General features: G+C 37.5%; 1 pseudogene across 1 annotated transcript in view; it reads right to left on the reverse strand.

Moving 5' to 3' along the window:
• Window positions 1-2805: 2805 nt before the first annotated feature.
• The window catches only part of LOC143689923 (serine hydrolase RBBP9-like), a 49984-nt pseudogene continuing 31717 nt past the window's right edge, over window positions 2806-21072 (reverse strand). The window contains exon 2 of the transcript XR_013178972.1: window positions 2806-3401. The product of XR_013178972.1 is annotated as a serine hydrolase RBBP9-like (transcript). The remainder of the gene's footprint in view (window positions 3402-21072) is intronic.

Here is a 21072-nt window from a genome sequence, read left to right on the forward strand (position 1 = left end):
AAACTGAGCATCAAGGGATTGAGAAAACCTTCTCGACCAAAAGGGGGAAGAGTGAAATGAGACTAAGTGGCAATGGCTGAGAGATTCCAAACAGAGTCGAGAGGTTATCCTGGAGGTTATTCTTATGCATTGAGTAGATATCACCTTGTTATTCAAGATGTAAGGGAGAGGCTGGAGGGAACTGCCTGAAAATGTAGAGCTGTGTTCCAGTAGCCATGTTTCTTGAGGATGATTGAATAATGATGTAGCTTTCACAATGTGACTGTGTGATTGTGAAAACCTTGTGTCTGATGCTCCTTTTATCTACCTTGTCAACAGACGAGTAGAATATATGGAATAAAAATAAATAGTAGGGGGAACAAATGTTAAAATAAATTTAGTTTGAAATGCTAGTGATCAGTGAAAGCGAGGGATAAAGGGTATGGTAGGTATAATCTTTTTTTTTTTCTGTTTTCGTTTTATTTCTTTTTCTATTGCCTTTTTATTTCTTTTTCTGAATGGATGCAAATGTGCTAAGAAATGATGAATATGCAACTAAGTGATGATATTGTGAATTACTGATTATCTATGTTAATTTTTATTTCATTTGTTAATTTTTTTAACTAATAAATAAATTAAAAAAAAATAACTAGCAATTCTTCTCTGAGTATGTATACTCAAGAAATATGTACCAGGAGGACAGTTAGTGTGGCATGATTTGTAGTAGCCAAAACTGGAAACAATTTAAATGCCCATCAGGAATTAAATGGAAAATTCTTGTGATGGAAAACTATATCTGCAAGTGAAACATAAGAGACATGCATTAACAGAGAAAGAGCTCAAAAATCATGTTGAGAGGGAAAAATCAAGTTGCATAATAATGCATATAGTACAATGAAATTTTTGTGAATTTGAATAAAGACTTCTTTCAAAAAATTCAGGAGTATATATTGGAAATGGATCCATATTATATGTAGACATTTAGGAAGTGGATTGGAAGGATACAGACCAAACTCTTGATAGTGATCACCTGTGAGAAGTGGAAGAGGGAAGGGAATGAATGTGGGGGTGGGGTGGGGATTGGGAAAAGAGACTGTAGCTTTATATATAAATAACCATTTCTCTTAAAAACAAAGAAGATTGCAAGTAAATATAACAAGATACTGATTTAAAAAAAGTAAAAATTATTAATTCCAAACAATTGAAAAAGTATCCAACTTTGATTACATGCTTGGCCAAATCAATGCTGAACAGCCTTTTCAAGAACACTATTATTGAGCTGAATAAATTAACTTTCTTTTCACTAACTTGTCAGATAACATTGTTTTAAACTCCATTATTTTCCATTATTAAAAACTAATATATGCGCAGTGTAACAAATATTCCAAGTGCAAAATTATAGCAAAAAAGGGACACCTACCACACCCTACCTGCCAAATTCCCAAATAATTGCCATTAAAAGCTTTGAGTATCTTTTCTGAGTTTTTCTATGTCTAAGTACCTCGAGAAACCAAATGGCTTTTCAGGATAAACTGATGGCTCTAAATCCCTTTTAGGTCTCAATAGTGTGGGAATTCACATTACAGCAGAAACATGAGGTTCTGTAGCATCAAGTGTGAAACCACTGGAACTGGTTTGGGATCAAGAGTCAAAAAATGTCAGGACATGAAAAAAAATTTTTTTTGAGGGAGTATGATCAGAGGGAAAATGGAATGTTGCTTGAAAGAGATCTAAAACCATGGAAGTTAAAAGCTATAATTTTTTAGGACAAAATTTGAGCTACGAAGAGGTTACTTTAAAAAATAGCTGAGACTTTGTAACAAAATACAAACTGTTCCCACGAGTTCCATCTTTTAAATTATGTTCATTTTGGTTATTTTAGGCTTTTCGCAGGCTTTCTCTGCAATCTAAAAGCACCTGGCTAAGTTCATGTGTATATCAAAGGCCACAAATGGATGGCTTGGGTTTGTTTGGCTTGCAGGGATCATAAATTTTTAATTTACATTGTAGTTACCAACTAACATAATCCATATGTATATTGACTGGACATAAATACATATATGTTTCCTGAATTTTAAACCTGCCATATGAAGATTTTTCCCCCAAGAAATCAGAAGACTGGCAAATCCTTGTCAGCTCCCACATAGCAAAAATTCCCAATCCTGAGAAGTGGCTGCCTCCTTTAGACAGGACATAAACTCTCCAAGTTGTCCTAATCCCTCTCCATAGTCTCACACTGGTGTGTCAACTGTGCTCACTTATATTCCCTGCCTGGCCTTTGCAGACCCTGATGCATAGCATCCGAATGCATCATTTTGTCTCAAGGTGTTCAAAGCGGCATGGTGTAAAGGTGAGTCTGGGTTTGACATCCTGGGCCAACTTGAAATGGCAGCAAATGGTCTGACCTCCAAACCAACACTCCAGACTCTCAGTCGGGTTTTCTTTACCCAATAAAATAGCAAGGTTTGTTCTATTTCAGAGTGTAACTCCTGAAACAAACATGAGACTTACTTATTCATCTAGACTGAGTTTCAGGAAACCCGGGTTCTAGTTCTGACTTGTCCACTTCAGATTGATAAGGGCTGATTAAGCTGCTTCTATGTCCCTTATCAAGCTGGAAAAACATCGCTTTCCTTCATAGCGGTTTAGGAGATTTAGATTCTGTAGAAAACAGAAATGCCATTTGTAAATTAGTTTGAATACTGAAACGAATTTGTTTCTCAGGCATTTCTGGAAGTGAACTTGATCTTTTGTGTCTAGTAATTGATATATAATATGTATTATTGCTGTATTTATACATTGGGAAGCAAATTAGCAAAACGCATCCTATTCTGGCACTTTCAGCATAGACTTAACCCCACTAATTAATTCACGAAACTCAGTGTTCTGAAGGTGGCCACAGTCCGTGTATTTGCACAATCTGGCTTCCAACCCAGCAGCAACTTCTTGTTGCTCCTTCCAGAGAAGGAAAGTCTCATCCTTGGACCCCAACTGCACAACATGAGGGCAGCTGGCCTGGATCTTCTCCCACCGCCGGGGGCAGTTGAAGGATCCACTTACACCCTCATTTTCATCCTGCATGTCTGATGTGTGGGCAGCCACTAATCTAACAGCATAGACTCCATGCGTCTCTGCACACCTCATGGCAGCAGTGCCCGGAACTGTGCCCTATGGCGATGGTCTTGTCATCACATGGAGCGCCGCCTCCATGAAGGGTCCCCAGATGCTCTCTCGAGCCATAATTAGGTCAGGCATGCTTTTGGCCAAACACTGGAAACCAGGTGTCTACTCCAGCCCCTTTGTCGCCCAGCAGTCCCGGCAATGCGTGGCCACATCCAGGCCTCCGTCCCGGGAACAGTGGGCAGCCCGGCTAGGAGGAGCGGCAGGTCCAGTGGGGCTCCGAGCTGGGCGGCTGCCCAGTTCTGTAGTTAGAAAAAAAAAAAAAAAAAAGATTATTGTGGTACCTTATATATAACATCAATTCCCCATCTTGTCCCCTTTCAGATACGACTTCTTAATGAAAAACAAAATGCTTTCATGTGTTTAGGGTCACTCTTTTATATAGTCTTAAAGAAATTACTTCAGCATTGAAAAGATTATGTGTTCTTAGTCTTTATAACTCCCGTTATGACAAAAAGATTTGAAAGGTACTATCCTTACATATCTGCAAAAAGCAGTAGAAAAATGTAGAGGGAAAATATACCAGTCATGATAGTAGCAAAGCTATAAAGTGCCTCAAACAAATTTACAAAAGATATCCAAGACACTAATGGAGAAAAGCATAATATTTCACTGAAGAATATATCACGAATGAGAAGATTCTATATTTGTAAACATTCAATTCTCCACATATTGATCTGTAAACTCAATGCAATCTTACTGAAAATCCCCAAAGAATTTTTCATGTAACTCAGCAAGATTATTCTAAAATTCTTAAGAAAAAGTAAATGCAGAGCAGTAATTAAAGTAATTTTAGGAAATGGAGAACAAATTCTGGGACTTTTCATTACCAGTGTCAAACTTTATTATAAAGCTATAGTAATTTAAGCAGTGTAGTATTGGAGCAGGAATAGACAAGTGGGTCTCTGGAATAATACAGAAAGTACTCATATACATGGAAATTTATATATGCTAAAGGTGGCATTTCAAAGCAGTGAGTGAACTATTTAATAAGTTGTATTATGTCAATTGGATATCTACTGAAAAAAGAAATCAGATATATCTTTATTTCTTGATGGTTACAAAGTAAATTCCAACAGGACTGAAGTCCTAAATATAAAACATAAAAGCATTCAAAACAAATAAAGGAAACTATCTGTATGACCTGTGGGTAGGTCAATCCTTCTTAGGATTCATACCAAAAAGCCCTAAGAGAAAGGTCTGATCAAGTTGATTATTTCAAAATTTCAAAATAAAACCCTTTATATGACAAATTATGTCATAAAGAAAGAGATAGAAAAGTAACAGACTAAGAAGAGATATTTCAACGTGTATGGTAGATAAAAATTGATTTCTGATATGGACAAAGAAAAAAATCTGAAAAGGGGGCAGGGGAGAACAAACAATCTAATGTAAAAATGGATAAAAAATACAAGCAGGAATTCACAGCAGAGGTACATAAATAGGGCATTACGCATGTGAAATACAATGCTCAAGCCCATTAATAATCAAGGAAATAAAGACAATGGTATACCAACTTTTTACTCATCAGATTGGTAAAATCTTAAATGTTTGATAATACGTCAAGCAGAGAGAGTATAAGAAAATGTGTATTCTCATAGCCAACTAACAGGATTCTAAATGGCATATACCTTACATTCCCTTAATTCTGCATTTCAGTATCTTCCTTAGAGAAACACTTGCACATTCGATTATGAAGGCATGTTCAAGATGTGTCAGAGTGAAATTAGAAACACCCTAAACGTTCATCAATAACAGATGGTCAAATAACCTAAAGCACATTTTCACTATGGAATATTATATACATCAATTAAAAACAATAGCTGACTTAACATGTCGTATGCTAACAATTATGATAGAGTTATATGTACTGACATAGAAAGATCTCCAAGATTTTTGTTGATGGAAGAAGCAGTTGCAGAAGTATATGTATAGAATATTATCTTTTATGTTTTAAAAAAAACAAAACTGGGCTCACCAAAACAATAATACACATTTTTCTCTAGGTACTTGGGAAATAAATTGTTTTCCTATGTGCAGGGGACTCATTTGGAGAGGTAAGCACAAAATAATTTAACTTCACCTGTAATTTTAATTTTTATAAGTTGAATGGATTATGTTTTATCTGTAACAGCAGATAATTGGAGAAAAAATATATAAATTCCTCTCTAGCCTTTAGAGCACTGTTCTCTGCATCCTTGGTTCACTGTGACCCTAAATATTCAAAGACTCTGGGAAATCAGCTCGACAGTTAACCTCTACTGAAAGCCAAATATTGGGCTTCACTGTTTCCCAATTCCATTTTCCAAGTTTTCTGCATTATGTTTAACACTTTTGTAAGAGATTGTATATCTAGCTTTCTATTTTAAGAAGACAGAATGATAGACATATTTTCAATGTCTCATTTTCTTCTTAGCCCCAGTTCACTTGAACAATTCTGGCATGCTTTCTCTCTCTCTCTCTGATACTGTGATTTAAATGGGTTTATCTTGAGAAGTAACCTTGGAGAAAAATAATATTTTCCATGTCTCAAGAGGCTTTGACAGAAAAAAACATTATTTTGTTCTTTTCTCCCCTTGCTTGTACTCATATCCAAATATTTCATAGTTGACTTCAGAGGCATTGTATATTTTGGGACTTAGTGAATATCCACCAAAAGAGAGAGAGGGAGAGGGAGGAAATGGAGGAGGCGGGGGAGGAGGGGAGGGAGAGACAGGCAGAGAAGGTGCGAGAGGCAGCAACCAGTTTGTTCTACCCTCAAGCTGGGTGAAATTCCTCAATGCTGGTGCTCCAGCCATGGGACCCTCCTAGCATTACTTTCCATCCCCCTTGTTTATTTTTCCTGCTTTTTGTCATTGTAAAGAGATATCTTGATTCATAAATAAAGCCCTGAGTCTTATATATCTGTAAAACAGAGATGTAATTGAACTATACAACAGGATTAGAATAAAATAAGCCCACAAACCCAGGCGTAACACTGGGAAGGGAATGGAAAATGTTCTCATTATTTTAGGAGATAATGCTTTGCTCATTTTTTCATATCACCTAGAAGTGCAGTTTCACATGTTGCTTTGCTGCTCAAGTAAGGTATCAGTCATCCCTGGAGTCACTTATCTATAAGGGACAGGCCACAGGAATCTCTGAGCTTCTATTCCTCCAGTGGGGTGCCTTGGGAGACAGGTCAATCATGAGGGAAACAGTGTGACCCACTGGGGTCGCAGGCTTGCTGTCCTCTGTTTCCTAACAGGCCACAGAGTTCCCGAAGCCTGATGCTTGAACCCCAGCAAATGGTGCTATGGTTATTCATTTGGATCCATTTCATACTCAGAATCCCCATTCTCAATATCCGTGACCCACACTGTTCTTATGTGCACAGTCACATGGTTGGTTTGATAGCAAAGTAAAAGAGCTTTTCTCCCTCTTGAGGTGAACCAGGGCTTCATGTCTGGGTACATCCAAATGGCAACGTGGAAATGGAGGTGAGAAAGGGAAATGGGCATCTAAATTGTCTGTTCACCATACACCAAATATGTGTTGAGGTTTACCTCTTTCAAACCTCTGCTGTAACCAGAGTCAGTAATACACCATATTTATCTGTACCCCTCATCCATGGTCTAAGAAGACATTGCCAGCTGTTTGCAACTCTCACTCCTATGTCAGAGCAGCCAATGTGCAGGATGGAAGATACCTGTCCAAATCCTTCCCACCTCTACCTACCTGTTGCACTGAGTAAACTCTGCCTGCTATTAAAACCCAAATGACGGCCAGCCCACGGTGGCTCAGTGGCAGATTTCTGGCCTGTAATGCCAGAGACCCGGGTTCGATTCCTGATGCCTGCCCATGCAAAAAAAAACAAAAAACAAAAAACAAAAAACACCAAATGACCTCAAGAAGAATGACACATTGAGCTGCTATTGGCCCATTAGTGAGTTTGGTGGACATGAAGGAATTGGTCTCAAGGAAGGCAATTTGAGAGTGTATCCCCTACCCCTTCCCACCATCACCTCCGCTTCCAGGCAGGAAATGTAAGGCCACAGAGGGCCCTTTAAGTTAAGTCCAACATGGACTTTGGACAGGAGACTGAATGCAGCAGAGATCAGGCAAGCTTAATGAACAAGGAGGAGGAATGAAAGAAAGAAGAGAGAGAAGCAGAAGAGAGTGCTAAAGAAGACATCCAGGAAAACAGCTGGGAGGATCCTCCCATGTGGGAGGGGGTTTTGTGGAGGTTTTGTCAAAGAGCCACAGAACTGTGAAGTCCAAGTGCTGGATTCAATCTCAATTCTGTCTGTTACTAGTGCAATAACCTTGTAATCTGTGCCCATGTGAAAAAAAATAATGGCCACCATGTGAGCACTGAGGAAGACAGAAGAACGTTCATGAAATCTGGTACAATGTCTATGCTGGTTTGAGAGGATTATGTACCCTATAAAAAGCCATGGTTTTTGTTTGTTTGTTTTTAGTCTTTTGTTTGGTGCATGGTCCAGGAATTGAACCCAGGTCTCACGCATGGAAGGTAAGCATTCTACCACTGAACCACCCATGCAAAAAGCCATATTTTAATCCTGATCCATCTTGTGGAAGCAACCATTTCTTCTCATCTTTATTCAGTACTTTCGGTTGGAAACTTGATCAGACTATCTCCGTGGAGATATGACTCACTCAATTGTGGGTATTAACCTTTGATTAGAGGGAGATGTGACTCCACCCATTTCAGGTAGGTTTTGATTAGTTCACTGAAATCCTTTAGAAAAGGAAGCATTTTGGAAAAAGCTTCAGATCAGATCCATGGGAGGCCATGCAGCCAGAGACCTTTGTAGATGGAGAACAAAACGTCCTCGGGGGAGCTTCATGAAACATGAAGCCTGGAGAGATAGCTAGCAGACATCACCATGTTCACCATGTGCCTTTCCAGTTGAGAGAGAAACCCTGAACTTCATCAGCCTTTCTTGAGTGAAGGTCACCTCTTGTTGGTACCTTAATTTGGACATTTTTATAGACTTGCTTTAATTGGGACATTTTCACTGCCTTAGAGCTGTAAACTTGCAACTTAATAAATTTTCCCCCTTTAAAAAGCCATTCTGTTTCTGGTATATGGCATTCTGGCAGCTAGCAAACTAGAACAATGTCCAACTGCAGTGTTAGGGTTGTAATTATTGACACTTCACATTATTGCTGCTATGGAGAGAGACCAAAATTTTTGGTGGTCTCTTCCAAAGAAAGATCCAGTGTAAATGAGCCTTCCTAAATTCTGTCTCTTCTCATTCATGTACCAGTGGACTTGATTATTTTAGGTCATTTCATCATAGAGAATCTTTTTAATAAGGAGCTTACTGTCAGACTTTGGGCATTAATTTATGGGTGTTTTTTTCCATCAGTACTCAGAGAATGCATAGTAATATGTGATACCCACATTCTTGGTAAGTTTTTTTGGGGGTGGGGTGGGTACATGGTCTGGGAATCGAACCTGGGTCTCCTACATGAAAGGTGGGCATTCTAACCACTGAACTACCTGTGCACCCTCTTGGTAAGTTTTTAAAGGAGCATTTGGATCTTAAATATAGATAGTGGCTTGGTCACAGACTGTTCTCTATGCCATTTTCAGAGAAAAACATCATATTTTCACCCATTAGACCAGGGTTTGACTCATCTTTCAGACATTTCTCTGAGAAGAAGAAAATAAAAGCTAATGGGAGACAATTACAGAGTCCTATTTGTGGTAATAAATTATAATGATGGCTGGATATATGATTGCAGCTGCTTAAGAGTCTTTGAGAAGATTGGATAGAGAAAAAGGAGAGAGGGGCAAGGCAAAGAAACATTGCAAGGACACAGACAATTTGTTCAGGATGAAGTGTCACTGCCTTCTGATTTGGTTGCAAAGAGGTGGAAAAGAGGCCTTTTGGGGACCATTATCTCAGAGGCCCAGGTTTTGAATTTACTGTACTGGATTAATATCTTGGCCTGTATTTTTCAAGTAAGGGAAACTGAATGTAATACGAATGAATGAATGGTCTGTTACAGCAGCATCCTCATATACGTTTATCATGATCTCACAAAACCCCATGATGCCCATTTTACCGAAAATGAAATTGAGGCTCAGAAAGTTTAAATGGCTTGAGAGTATTTAAGCACCCTTCTGTTTTATAACACTAAACAGAGTTCTACAATCGACTCAAATACACAATCTATCCTGTGCAGAGTTGTTGGACCTTCATCAAGTAGCCAGTCAGCTTATTAAAGATGCCTAAACATATCCTGTGATGCTTTACTATAAAGCAGAACCTCATAGCAGAATTGAAAACAAAGTACAATTTATGTTAGCTTTATGGCCTTACCATCTTGTTCTATAGTTTCTACACTTCTGAAGAACTCATATAGTCAAAAGACAATTGACATTTGTATAGTACTTTGTAGTGTTCAGAGGACTTCATACATGCGAGTTCCTTTGATTCGCCTGGTATGTTGAGTTACAAATGGGTTCTCTGCTGTTCAGCCTGTGTTGGTAGGTGTTGTGTGGATCTGCAAGCCTCCTCAATCATGTGCTTCAGGATCTTACTATGATTCTTCTGGAGCAGAGGGCATTTCTCTCTGACATTCTGGGGCTCACAAGGGCCTCACTCCTGTGGAGAGCCCATAATTTCCTGCTATGGCTAAAATCTCACTCATGGATCCTGAAAACAATGGGGAATGACCTAAAATAGTAGAAAGTATAAAACAATGATACCCTTCATGAAGATGGCTTACTGACTATGCCTTTTCTTTTTAGCGTCAAGGCCTAGAAACTAGAGTTTTTTCAAAAAGCAAAGCTATCCCTTGTCATTATCCAAAGAAGGATGCTAAAATATAAAACAGTCCTTACTGGGTGTTTGAGTTTAGCTTTTGATTTGGAAGGTAGTATAACTCCTAGAGAATATAAACTCTTAACTAAGGATCCAGACTGCTTCAATATGAATTCCAGGTAAACACTTTGCTAGCTAAATATCCTCTTGGGCAAGCTATTTAAGCATTTTAAATCCAATTTTCTCATCTGTAAAATGGACATCACAGCAGTATTCTCTTTATAGAGTCACCAGTAGAATTAAATAAGATCATCTGTAAAGGGCTCTTGGCTTAGTGTATTTTTATGTCATTGTCTGTTCTTTAAACATTTGAACAAACAAGAAATATTTATGGAGAAAGAATCATGTCAGGTAAATGGGAGTTTTGATTTTATCCTTTTCTTGTATGTTATAGACCACTTTTTAAATGTTTTTAAAATTGTAAAATATAACATATGTGCAAAGAAAGAAAAGAACAATAATTTTCAAAGTTCACCTCAACAAGTAGAAACTGAACAGATCCCAGAGTTTGTCCACCATCTCAGATTTTTCCTTCTAGCTGCTCCAAAATAGAATATTAATATGGTGATTCAGCAGCCATACCCATGTGTTAAATCCCATTTTCTCTGTTATATCACCTCCTTCTTCTTTAATCCTTCTTCCAGTCTATAGGGATCTTTGGGCAGTGCCCATTCTAACTTTTTCATGTTGAGAAGGGGATTAGTGTTTTTGTGTTTGTGTGTGTGTGTGCATGAAATCTTCACACATGTACAGTTCATCCATAATATGTTCTAGTTTGCTAGCTGCAGGAATGCAATATACCAGAAACAGAATGGCTTTTAAAAAGGGGAATTTAGTGAGTTGCTAGTTTACATTCTAAGGCCGAGAAAATGTCCTAATTAAAACAAGTTATAGAAATGTCCAATCAGAGGCATCCAGGGAAAGATACCTTGGTTCAAGAAGGCCGATGAAGTTCAGGGTCTCTCTCTCATCCGAGAAGGCACATGGTGAACACAGTAACAGTTTCTCTCTCATCTGGAAGGGCACATGGTGAGCACAGCATCATCTGCTAGCTTTCTCTCCTGGCTTCCTGTTTCATGAAGCTCCCTGGGAGACAATTTCCTTCTTCATCTCCAAAGCTCTGGTTGATGGACTCTGCTTCATGGTGCTGCAGCATTCTCTGCTCTCTCTGAATCTCTCATTCTCCAAAATGTTCCCTCTTAGAACTCCAGAAACTAATCAAGACCCACTCAAATGGGTGGAAAAACATTTTCCCCAATCTAGCTTAACAACCACTCTTGATTGGGTTACATCTCCAGGGAGATGGTCTAATTATAGATTCGAACATACAGTATTGAATAGGGATTATTCTGCCTTTACGAAATGGGATTTAGATTAAAACATGGCTTTTCTAGGGGACATACATCCTTTCAAACCAGCACAGTATACAATTAAGGGATCACAATATCATCACATAGTTGTGTATTCATCACCATAATCATTTTTAGAGCATTTGCATTTCAGAAAAAGAAAAAACTCATACATCCCATGTCCCTCTCACTGACAACTAGTATTTCAATCTACCCAACTTTTTTTTTATCCCTTATCCCCCCTATTATTTATTTATTTATTTTATCCTTGTTTTTTCACTCATCTGTCCATATCCTGGTTAAAAGGAGCATCAACACAAGGTTTTCACAATCACACAGTCATGTAACTATATAGTTATACAATCGTCTTTAAGAATCAAGGCTACTGGAACACAATTCAGCAGTTTCAGATACTCCCCTCTAGCAATTCCAATATACCATAAACTAAAAAGGGATATTATAGACCACTCTTATCTCTATTTTACCTTCCAGGAAGTGAGGAAAGAAGCTGCTTCTGCATTCAGTGATGAAATTTTGCAGTTTATTTGACTGTTGAACTTACCAGCATGGTGATTTGTTGTTTCTTTTTTTCCCTTCTTAGATTCAGCAAGATATAGTAATTTAATTGTGACCCAAGATGTTATAAAGAAGTTGTGTGCAAACTTTCTTAAAGCACAGTAAGCTTTATGTCAAACATCTATGAAAATGAGGCAATTTTATTATTTATTAAATCAGTTTGATTTTGCTGTGTAATCAAACCGCCCAAAACTTAGAGGCCTAAAACCGGTAATTTATTAGCTCATGATTCCATAGGTCAGTGATTTGGACTGGACTCAGCTGAGCAGTTCTACTGGTCTTGTCTGAATGCACTCACGCCCTGGCTATCAGCTGGTAGGTTGACTCGGAGCTGATTGGTATGGAGGGCCTCACTTCCATGCTTGGTGTCAGCAAGGACAATGGAATGATATGTCTCCAGTGTGTAGCAGGCTACCTGGGCTTCTTCACATGGCAACTGGATTTCAAAAGCAACAACACAGAGAATAAGCTCCAATTCATGAGTACTTGCCAAGCTTCTGTTTATGTCATGTTTGCTAATGTCCCATTGACCAGAGCAAGTCATATGACCAAACCAAGATTCAAGGGGTAGAAAAACAGCCTCCATGTCTTTATGGGAGGGTTTTATTGCCATTTTTCCTTAGTATTAAATTAGAATCCTTCTCAGGGAAAATTAAAGCCACCTTGTTTCAGACAGTATGGAACACATAAAGAGATATAGGGACTAAAAGTCATGTCTCTACTTTCTGACTATAATGAAGAGACTGGCATAGTGTGAGGGTAGGGGTAGACAGTGGAATCAATTAATAAATGTATGTGCATGTTGTATGTTTAAGCACTGTATGTAATTTAATATCGGGGGAGGAAATTGTGTTCACTTCATGTAAAGCAAAGTCCTTTCACTCAAGGACATTGTAATTGGTTGATTTCAGGGACTAGATAAACATATGCAAAAGGTCACACTACAAGGCAATGTGTGGTGTCATGGCACTGGCCCAGTTAAGACTTCTTGAAGTTCTCCTGAAAAAGAAGTTACTGTGTGATGTGTGCTTAGTTAGTGGGTGGGAAAACTCTTTGGAGGAGTTGAGGCTTAAGCAGAACTGAAGAGATAGAAATTTTAAATAAGCAGCAGTATTCTCTAAGGAAGTGTATGTCCTATTCAATGGTGTTAACATGGGCATGAATTCTGCACGTTTGTGGGTGATGAAGAGACCCAAAGGCCTAACACAGATATATAGAGTAGATTGCATACATGACTCATAGAAGAACAACTATGTAGAGAATTGGCTACATACTGGACTTCCAATGCCTAAGTTAAACCCAGGACTGAAATTCAGTATTTCAGGCCTCTGATGACCACATAGCTCTTCTTATAATTCTGTTCCCATTCCATCTTCTTTCGCTTATTGAAAATCTTCAATACCCTTTATCTATAGAATAGGTTTGTAACAGAGTTTGGTGTTAAATGTGCATTTGCAATCTGTCCGAAATCACATTTCCAGTCTTTTCTCTCACAACGCCCTTATCCCAATGTTTACATTTCACAGGAGCTGTATACTTTGTTATACATTAAAAATATTGAGTAAACCTCTTTACTCAGATGAAGAATTTTAAGTCCCTTTGGATTTTAAAGTTAATATATTGGGCTTTGAGCAACAACAGTAGTGAGTTCTAGTCCCTTAGAAGGCGAATTTGGAATGAAATTACAAATGTTCTCTGAGCAAAGTAATCACAGGACCCTCTACCATTAAGCCTTTATTTTTATTTTAAGGATTTTGCTTAAAGGTTTCTTTTACTGCATATATTCCAATAAAGGGTGGTCTTCCATCAGTCAATATTAGAGCTTCCCATTGAGGGCCCAGCTCTGCCTAGGAGATTTCTTCTAAATTCTGTGTTCCATTTGGCCTGATTATCTGAGTCTTTTAGCCTTTTTAAAAAATCAGAAGTATATCTTTCACTGTACTAGTGATATACTCTAGGAGTCAAATAGAAGTTCGTTAACTTGACCTAGGATTTGGACTAAATGGCAGGATACATTGCCTTCATTACACAACCAAACAAAGCTTTTACCAGCAAATACTTTCCAAATCAAATAGTGAAGCAAAATGATTTTTTTTTTTTAAATGTCCAGAGTCATGAGATATTTCTGGCTGGGCAGTGTTCAATTTTTAAAAATAAAATCAACTTTACCCAAGAATGAAAACAAAGTTTATAAGCAATCTCTTGATTTATGGAGGAATTTGGGTTTGGCAGTAGAATTTTCAGTGTAAAACTTAATAAAATAATGTTTTTGGTAACTTTTCAAAATTCTCAAGTCAAAAAACTTTGTATGCCAATTTTGTTGAGCTGTTTCTAAACAAAATAAATAACGGTAAATCAAGGACTATTTCCTGAGACTAGACAGACCAGCTTGAGGACTTTTTATTTATTTATTTTTTCCCTCTGTATAGTTGTGGAGTTACATGGTTTGAGGGAAGCTACGTGAATACTATTCTCAATTATTGCTCTTTTAACATAATAATCCCAAGCATTGCAGCACAGTTTATTCTGGACTTCCCAGAAACTACTTCTAAAAGGAAAATAGGCTTAATAAACAGAGTCCTTTAGAAAAGTTCAGCTACATCTAGTAACAAATGTTTTGGATCCAATATAGGAAGCTGAAAAGGCCATTACCATGGGTTAATGTCAGCTGGTATATTTACAGGCAAGCTAAAGCTCCAGGGTTCATATTGTTTAATAGGAAGCTTGAAGTAATTATACTCAATTCTATGCTCTGGGGAGCTTCTCTCCTTGTAACTAGTTCTGAAAGAATGGCTTTCTTCTTATTTAAGGGCTATTCTGTTTAATTGTTCTTTTCTCTGCCAGTTAATTTAGCTAACATCTTACCCCTTTGGCTGTACACCTTTGGCGTTAATGACAAAGAAGTGCTCCCAGTTCTGAGGGCTGTTGAGGCCAAATCTTGAACAAATAGCTATATGTAATATTTGTTCTTCCTTACTGATATGGTAGAATATGCATGATGAAGTAATTCTTTTGGGGGGAGAGAGAAGTCCTGGAAAATGGAACATGGTAGACAAAGTCTTACTTTTTTTTTTTTTATTAAGCTATGACTATTGTACTCAAGATGTCATATTAGTTCCTAAGTGTATTTATTTTATATATGTCATACTTTGGACATGCGTATATCAGAATTGAGAACAGGTACTGTGACTCATCCTGGGCTTAAAAGTTTTTTTTGTGTTTTTTTGTTAGCTTTGCTTTGCTTTTCCCATAAATGGGCCAAGCCAAGACCAATGATGCAGATTTAAAATAATGGCACAAGTGAATTGTAGAAAAGTTGTCCAGCAGGAGTACAACTCTATGCATTAAATATAGAAAATATCATAGCAAAGAAAATGTAGCTTCTGTGTGTTTTCATGGAAGTTGAACCTGCTCTGTATTTTTTCATGAGCTCCCATCACCTTGGATACCAAGAGAAAAAAATTAATTTAGCCCTATGAGATACATTCAGTTCTATTAAATACTTTAAGCTATCTCTTAAGAAAACTTAATATCAGTTAGATAAATGCTCAGGCCTACAGATTTCCTTCTCCTTCCCCATCCCTCTTCAAGCAGTCACCTGCCTGTATAAGAATAAGAAAGGGGCTTCTGTAACCTCATGACGGTGAGGGGACCAGGGCTTGGTAACCCGAGTACTGTCTTCTGCCTTCTCTACAGTGGGGTCCTCTGACTGCCTGGTTCCTGGGCACTGTAAGGCTAAATGAAAACATTTAGAATTTTCCCTGTTACCAAAAGGGAAAGAGCTCTCCTGCCCCCCTCCCTATCCATATTCTTAGAACATTTACATGAGAAACCTAATGTTTGTGAATCCTTCCTCTTTCCCTTCAATATGTATGTAAAACTTTGCAAAGGCTAGGTAAGCATCCTGCCAGCTTTATAACCCAGAAATGTTTTTCTTTAAGTCCTAGAAGCCATTGCCTTTGCAACATAAACATCAAGGAACATAGTAAATTCCCTCTCCCTGTCACCATGGGAATTTAGCCTAAGAGCCTTGTTTCAAGCTGTAACCATCTTCTTGTCATAAAGATATACAGAATCTAAAACAAAGAATCTAAACAGAGATGATCTTAAGGAACCAGTCAGAGGTATAACATACTTTGAATATGAGGTCATTCCAAGCCAAAAGCATTTATTTGTGTAAAATAAAGGCATTTTATTTTGGACAGGAAAGTGGAATAACTAACTGAGAGTATGTCCCAAAATATGAGAGCCTCAACCCAAGGAAACAGCCTCAATCTAAGGAAAATTTAGGGGGAGGTAGGTTGTACTTTGCATTTGGTTTCTTAGATTTATCTCCTGTTGGGAATTGAAATATGTACCCACGAAAGATACATAAAAGTCTTTATCTGTGTTCCTTTGGTGTGAACCCATTTATAAAAAGGACCCTTTGAAGATTTTATTTTTGGTTAAGCCATGGACTCATTTTGAATAGGATCTTCGAAGATGCTATTTAGATGAGGCCAATGAATCAGGGTGGGCCTTAAACCATATAGTTGCAGTTCTTTTAAGAAAATGAGATCTAGATAGAGACACAGATGGCTGAACAGGAGTATTAGAAGACACAAGGAGAAGTCATGTGATGGAGGCAGAGATGTAAGCCAAGGAACCCCAAGGACTGCAGCAAACTAGCACCAGAAAGCTACAGACTCCAAAGGAAAATATGGGCTGTCCAGACCTTGATTTTGGACTTCAGCCTCCCAAACTAGGAGACAAAAAATTTTGCTGTAATTTTTGCATTAAGCAGTCAAATATCTTTAAAGAGATTTAATTAATAAGAAAAAAAAATGCCTTTTACATTTATTTCACATGTAGATACCATTTCTGATACTCTTCATTCCTTTAGTTGATCCAGATTTCCGTCAGTTTTTATTTTTCTTCTGCTTGAGGAACTTTAAGATTTCTTTAAGTATAGGTCTACTGCTGATGAATTCAGTCGACTCTTGAATGTCTGTAAAAGTCCTTATTTCTCCTTCATTTTTGAAAGATTTTTTTCATTGGATGTAGAATTATCTGGCTTGCATTGTTTCTATTGAGAAGTCTGCTGTCATTCTTATTTTTGTTCTATAGAACAAAAGTATCTCTGGATACGTTTATAATTTTCTCTTTATCATTGGTTATAAGCAATTTGATTATGATGTATCTTTGTATAGCTTTATTCATGATTCTTACGCATGGGATTAATTCAGCTTTTTGGATTTGTGGATTTCTAGTTTTGATTTCATGACTATGTGAGAATATTTTCTCTTATTTCTTTAAATATTTTTCTGCCCTCCCCTTTTTTGGGGGAGTGCAAAGGAACTTGAAGTTCTCCAATATCTCACTGACACTGTTCATTCTCATTTTCAGTCTTTTTTTCCTATTTCCTCCCACTTCATTCTATTTTAGGATATTTTTAGCTATTTGAGGTCTCTTTCCCTTCTAAGTGAACTTGATAACTAGCTTTTCCAAGTCTTCAAGGTGGGTTTTTGGACTTTTGATTGGTATTGTGTTGAATCTGGGTATCAATTTGGATAGAATTAACATCTTTACAACATTTAACCTTCCTATCCATGAGTAGGGAATGTCTTTCCACCTTTTTGTGTTTTCATTGATTTCTTTTTTTTTTTTTTTAACATGGGCTGGCACTGGAAAACAAACCTGGGTCTCCAGCGTGGCAGGCAAGAACTCTGCCACTGAGCCACTGTTGCCCACCCTTTTTAAATTTCTTTTGGCAATGTTTTATAGTTTTCTGTGTACAGGTCCTTTACATCCCTGGTTAAGTTTATTCCCAGCTACTTGATTTTTTATTATTATTATTTTTTAATGCAAGGGATACTGCTTGATTTTAATGCTTATTATAAAGCCACAGTGGTCAAAACACCATGATTCTGGTATGATATGAACAGACATTTTTCCGAAGAGCAATACAGATAGCTAAAAAACACATGAAGAAATGATCATTTTCATTTTCTATAAGGGAAGTGCAAATCAAGACTACAATGAGATATTACCTCATACTTATAAGAATGACTGCTATTAATCAAATAAGAAACTAACAAATGTTGGATAGGATGTGGAGAAATTGGAATACTTATTCACTGCTGGTGAGAATTGTACAGCCACTGTGGAAGACAGTTTGGCAGTTCCTTAGAAAACTAAATATCAAGTTACCCTATGACCCGGCAATACCACTTTATGGTGTATATATATATAGAAGTGCTGAAAGCAGTGACACAGACATTCACACACTAATGTTAATAGTAACATTATTCACAGTTGCCAAAAGATGGAAACAATCCAAGTGCTCATCAACAGATGAATGAATAAACAAAATATGGTATATATATATATGATGGACTATCATGCAGCAGTAAGATGAAATGAGGTCCTGAAGCATATGACAACATGAATGAATCTTGAGGACATAATGCTGATTGAAATATCCAGGCACAAAAGGATAGATACTGTGTATGATTTTGCTATTATGACCTTGGTAAAGGTAAACTCAGAAACTCATAATATAGAATATAGGGGACCAAGAGTTACATAGATGCTAGAGATGGGTGAATGGTTAGTTAATGAAGTTGAACTTGAATGTAAGGAAATGGATAGAAGTGAAGGGATTTCATTAGTTTTTGAGTAATATTGCCATATTGAAGGTGAACATGATTAAAGGGGTTTATAAAACCTACTGATTAATACTACAAATATAAATAAGTTCTTGCATGAATTACTTCAAAGGTAGGAATCTTGTACAGAGTCAATAATAGATGGATATAGGGGAAAAACTATTGCATGCTATGGCCTATATTTAACAGGAGGACATTAACAGTACCACAGAAATATCAGAGGGTATAATTGGTGGGAAAGGACAAAAGTTAAGGAGAATTTGGGATTTTCTCTTTGGTGAGGGTACGTTTGTCTGTTGGAGGAATGGATATTGTCTGACATTAAGAGTGTTGATGATAGCACAACTAAGTGAAGATAATGTGAGTCATGGATTGTTTACTTTGGACATTATCCATGATGCTTAAAGTATAGAGGTGACTGAAGGATACATAGACTGAGAAGCAGAATGGTGAACTGTGGTGTATACATATGATGAAATATTGTGTGGTTACAGACATGAATGAAGTCATGGTGGTGTATACATATGATGAAATATTGTGTGGTTACAGACATGAATGAAGTCATGAGACATGCAAAGAGGTGAAGAGACCTTTGGGACATTATGTGGAGCAAAATAAGCCAGAAACAAAAGAATAAATATTTTATGATCTCTTTTAGAAAATACTTATAAGAAAATTGGGGCCTAAATTGTAAGCTTTTATAGCAGTACATTCAGTCTGGACCTGTAATTCGTATCTCTAGATTTTGAGAGGCTGTGCTATATATACATATAGCCTGGTATTTCCCCGATCTTTGGGTACCTGTGTGACACCTAAGACTCAGAGTTGGAGTTCTGGAGCACTGAAAGTCAGCATTGCTACATACAGCAACTGTTAAAGAAACAGAAGAAGAGATCACAGCTTATTTAAACAACCCAAGCACATAGAGCTCAGAACGGGAATGAGGGCTTGTAATTCTCTATAGCTTAATATAATGCCCATATACTTCCCAGAATATGTTGAGCAGATAATTAAGACATATTGGTAGAGTCCTTTGAAGAACTAGAAGGATAATATGGAACCATTAAACTTTACCACTGGGGAAACCCCTGATACTGTCTCAAATATTAGGGACTTCCAAGTCAATAGGTCAAGCCCTTGATCTTGAAGCTTGCTTTTGTGAAGCTTGTTTATATAGCAGAGAAGCTAAACCTTACTATAGTTATGCCTAAGGGTTACTTTCAGAGGACCTCTTTTGCTGCTCAGATGTGGCCTCTCTCTCTAAGCCCAACTCTGCAAGTGAGATCTTTATCCTCTCCCCTATGTGGGCCATCCAGGGGTGAAAGTCTCCCTGGAAACGTGAGATATAACTTCCCCGGATGAGCCTGGTACTGGCACCATGGGATTGACAACACCCTCCTGACCAAAAGTGGGGAAAGAAGTGTAACAAAATAAGGTATCAATGGCTAAGAGAGTTCGAATAGAGTCGAGAGGCTACTTTGAAGGCTACTCTTACAGAGCCTCAGCTAGATATCACTAATTGCCATGGTTTGGGAAACCCCAGACAACACCATTCCTGTTAACCCTAAAGAACACCTAAGGCTTTATATGAGATTCTACAGGAGTTTCATGCACTAAGATTACTTTCCAACTTCCAGGGGGTTCCTAGGCCAGATGAGTCCTGAAACCCAAAGGGGCCAGACTTTCCAGAACATCAACTCATTCCATCCCCCTATCCCATATGGTCAACAGCCCTTTCCAACATGAAAAAGTTAGAATGGGCATAGCCCAAATAACCCTAAAGATTGGGAGAAGGATCAAAGGAGAAGGAGGAGTTATAACAGAGAAGATAGGATTTAGCAAATGGGTATGACTGCTGATTTATTACATTGAGATTTCTTTTAGTCTCCAGTCTCTTGAGGCAGGTAGGAGGAATACCTGAAATTGTGGAATTGTAACCTGAAATCTGTTCTGTAACTACTTGTTATAATATATTTCAAAATTTATTGCTTTTTTGTATAAATGTTATATTTCACAATTTAAAAATGTTATTTTAAAAATGTCTTCATTTGCACAATACATTTCACCGTCACTCTACTTACAGATAATGTATAATATTTCCAAACAATTTGCTGCAATTGCGTTCCCTTCTAAAAACATTTTCCCCAACATTTAAATATCAGTCTTTCCTGAAGTAGAATCTTTCCATTAATATGATAGGCACATCCTTCCCAGGGCCTTCAAATGATGAACTGAAAATATGACATTTTGAGGATTATTTTTATTGTAATTCTCTAATTAGTTCCCAAGACTCTACAAGGGACCTAAAGATGTCCTCGAACTGTATTCTTATCCTGAAGTGTAAGTAAATCAGGTTGTGGAGATATGGAAGTGTAAGAATTTCAGAGTCTATGTCAAGGGAAGATTCCTATCTCAATTATTCATCCTAAGTGCTAAGAAAGCAGAAATTTAGCTCAATGGTTTTGTAGATAAAAAAGAAAAAGATATGATTAACCAGAACCT

The sequence above is a fragment of the Tamandua tetradactyla genome, chromosome 7 (assembly GCF_023851605.1).
Source record: "Tamandua tetradactyla isolate mTamTet1 chromosome 7, mTamTet1.pri, whole genome shotgun sequence".
Lineage (NCBI taxonomy): Eukaryota > Metazoa > Chordata > Mammalia > Pilosa > Myrmecophagidae > Tamandua > Tamandua tetradactyla.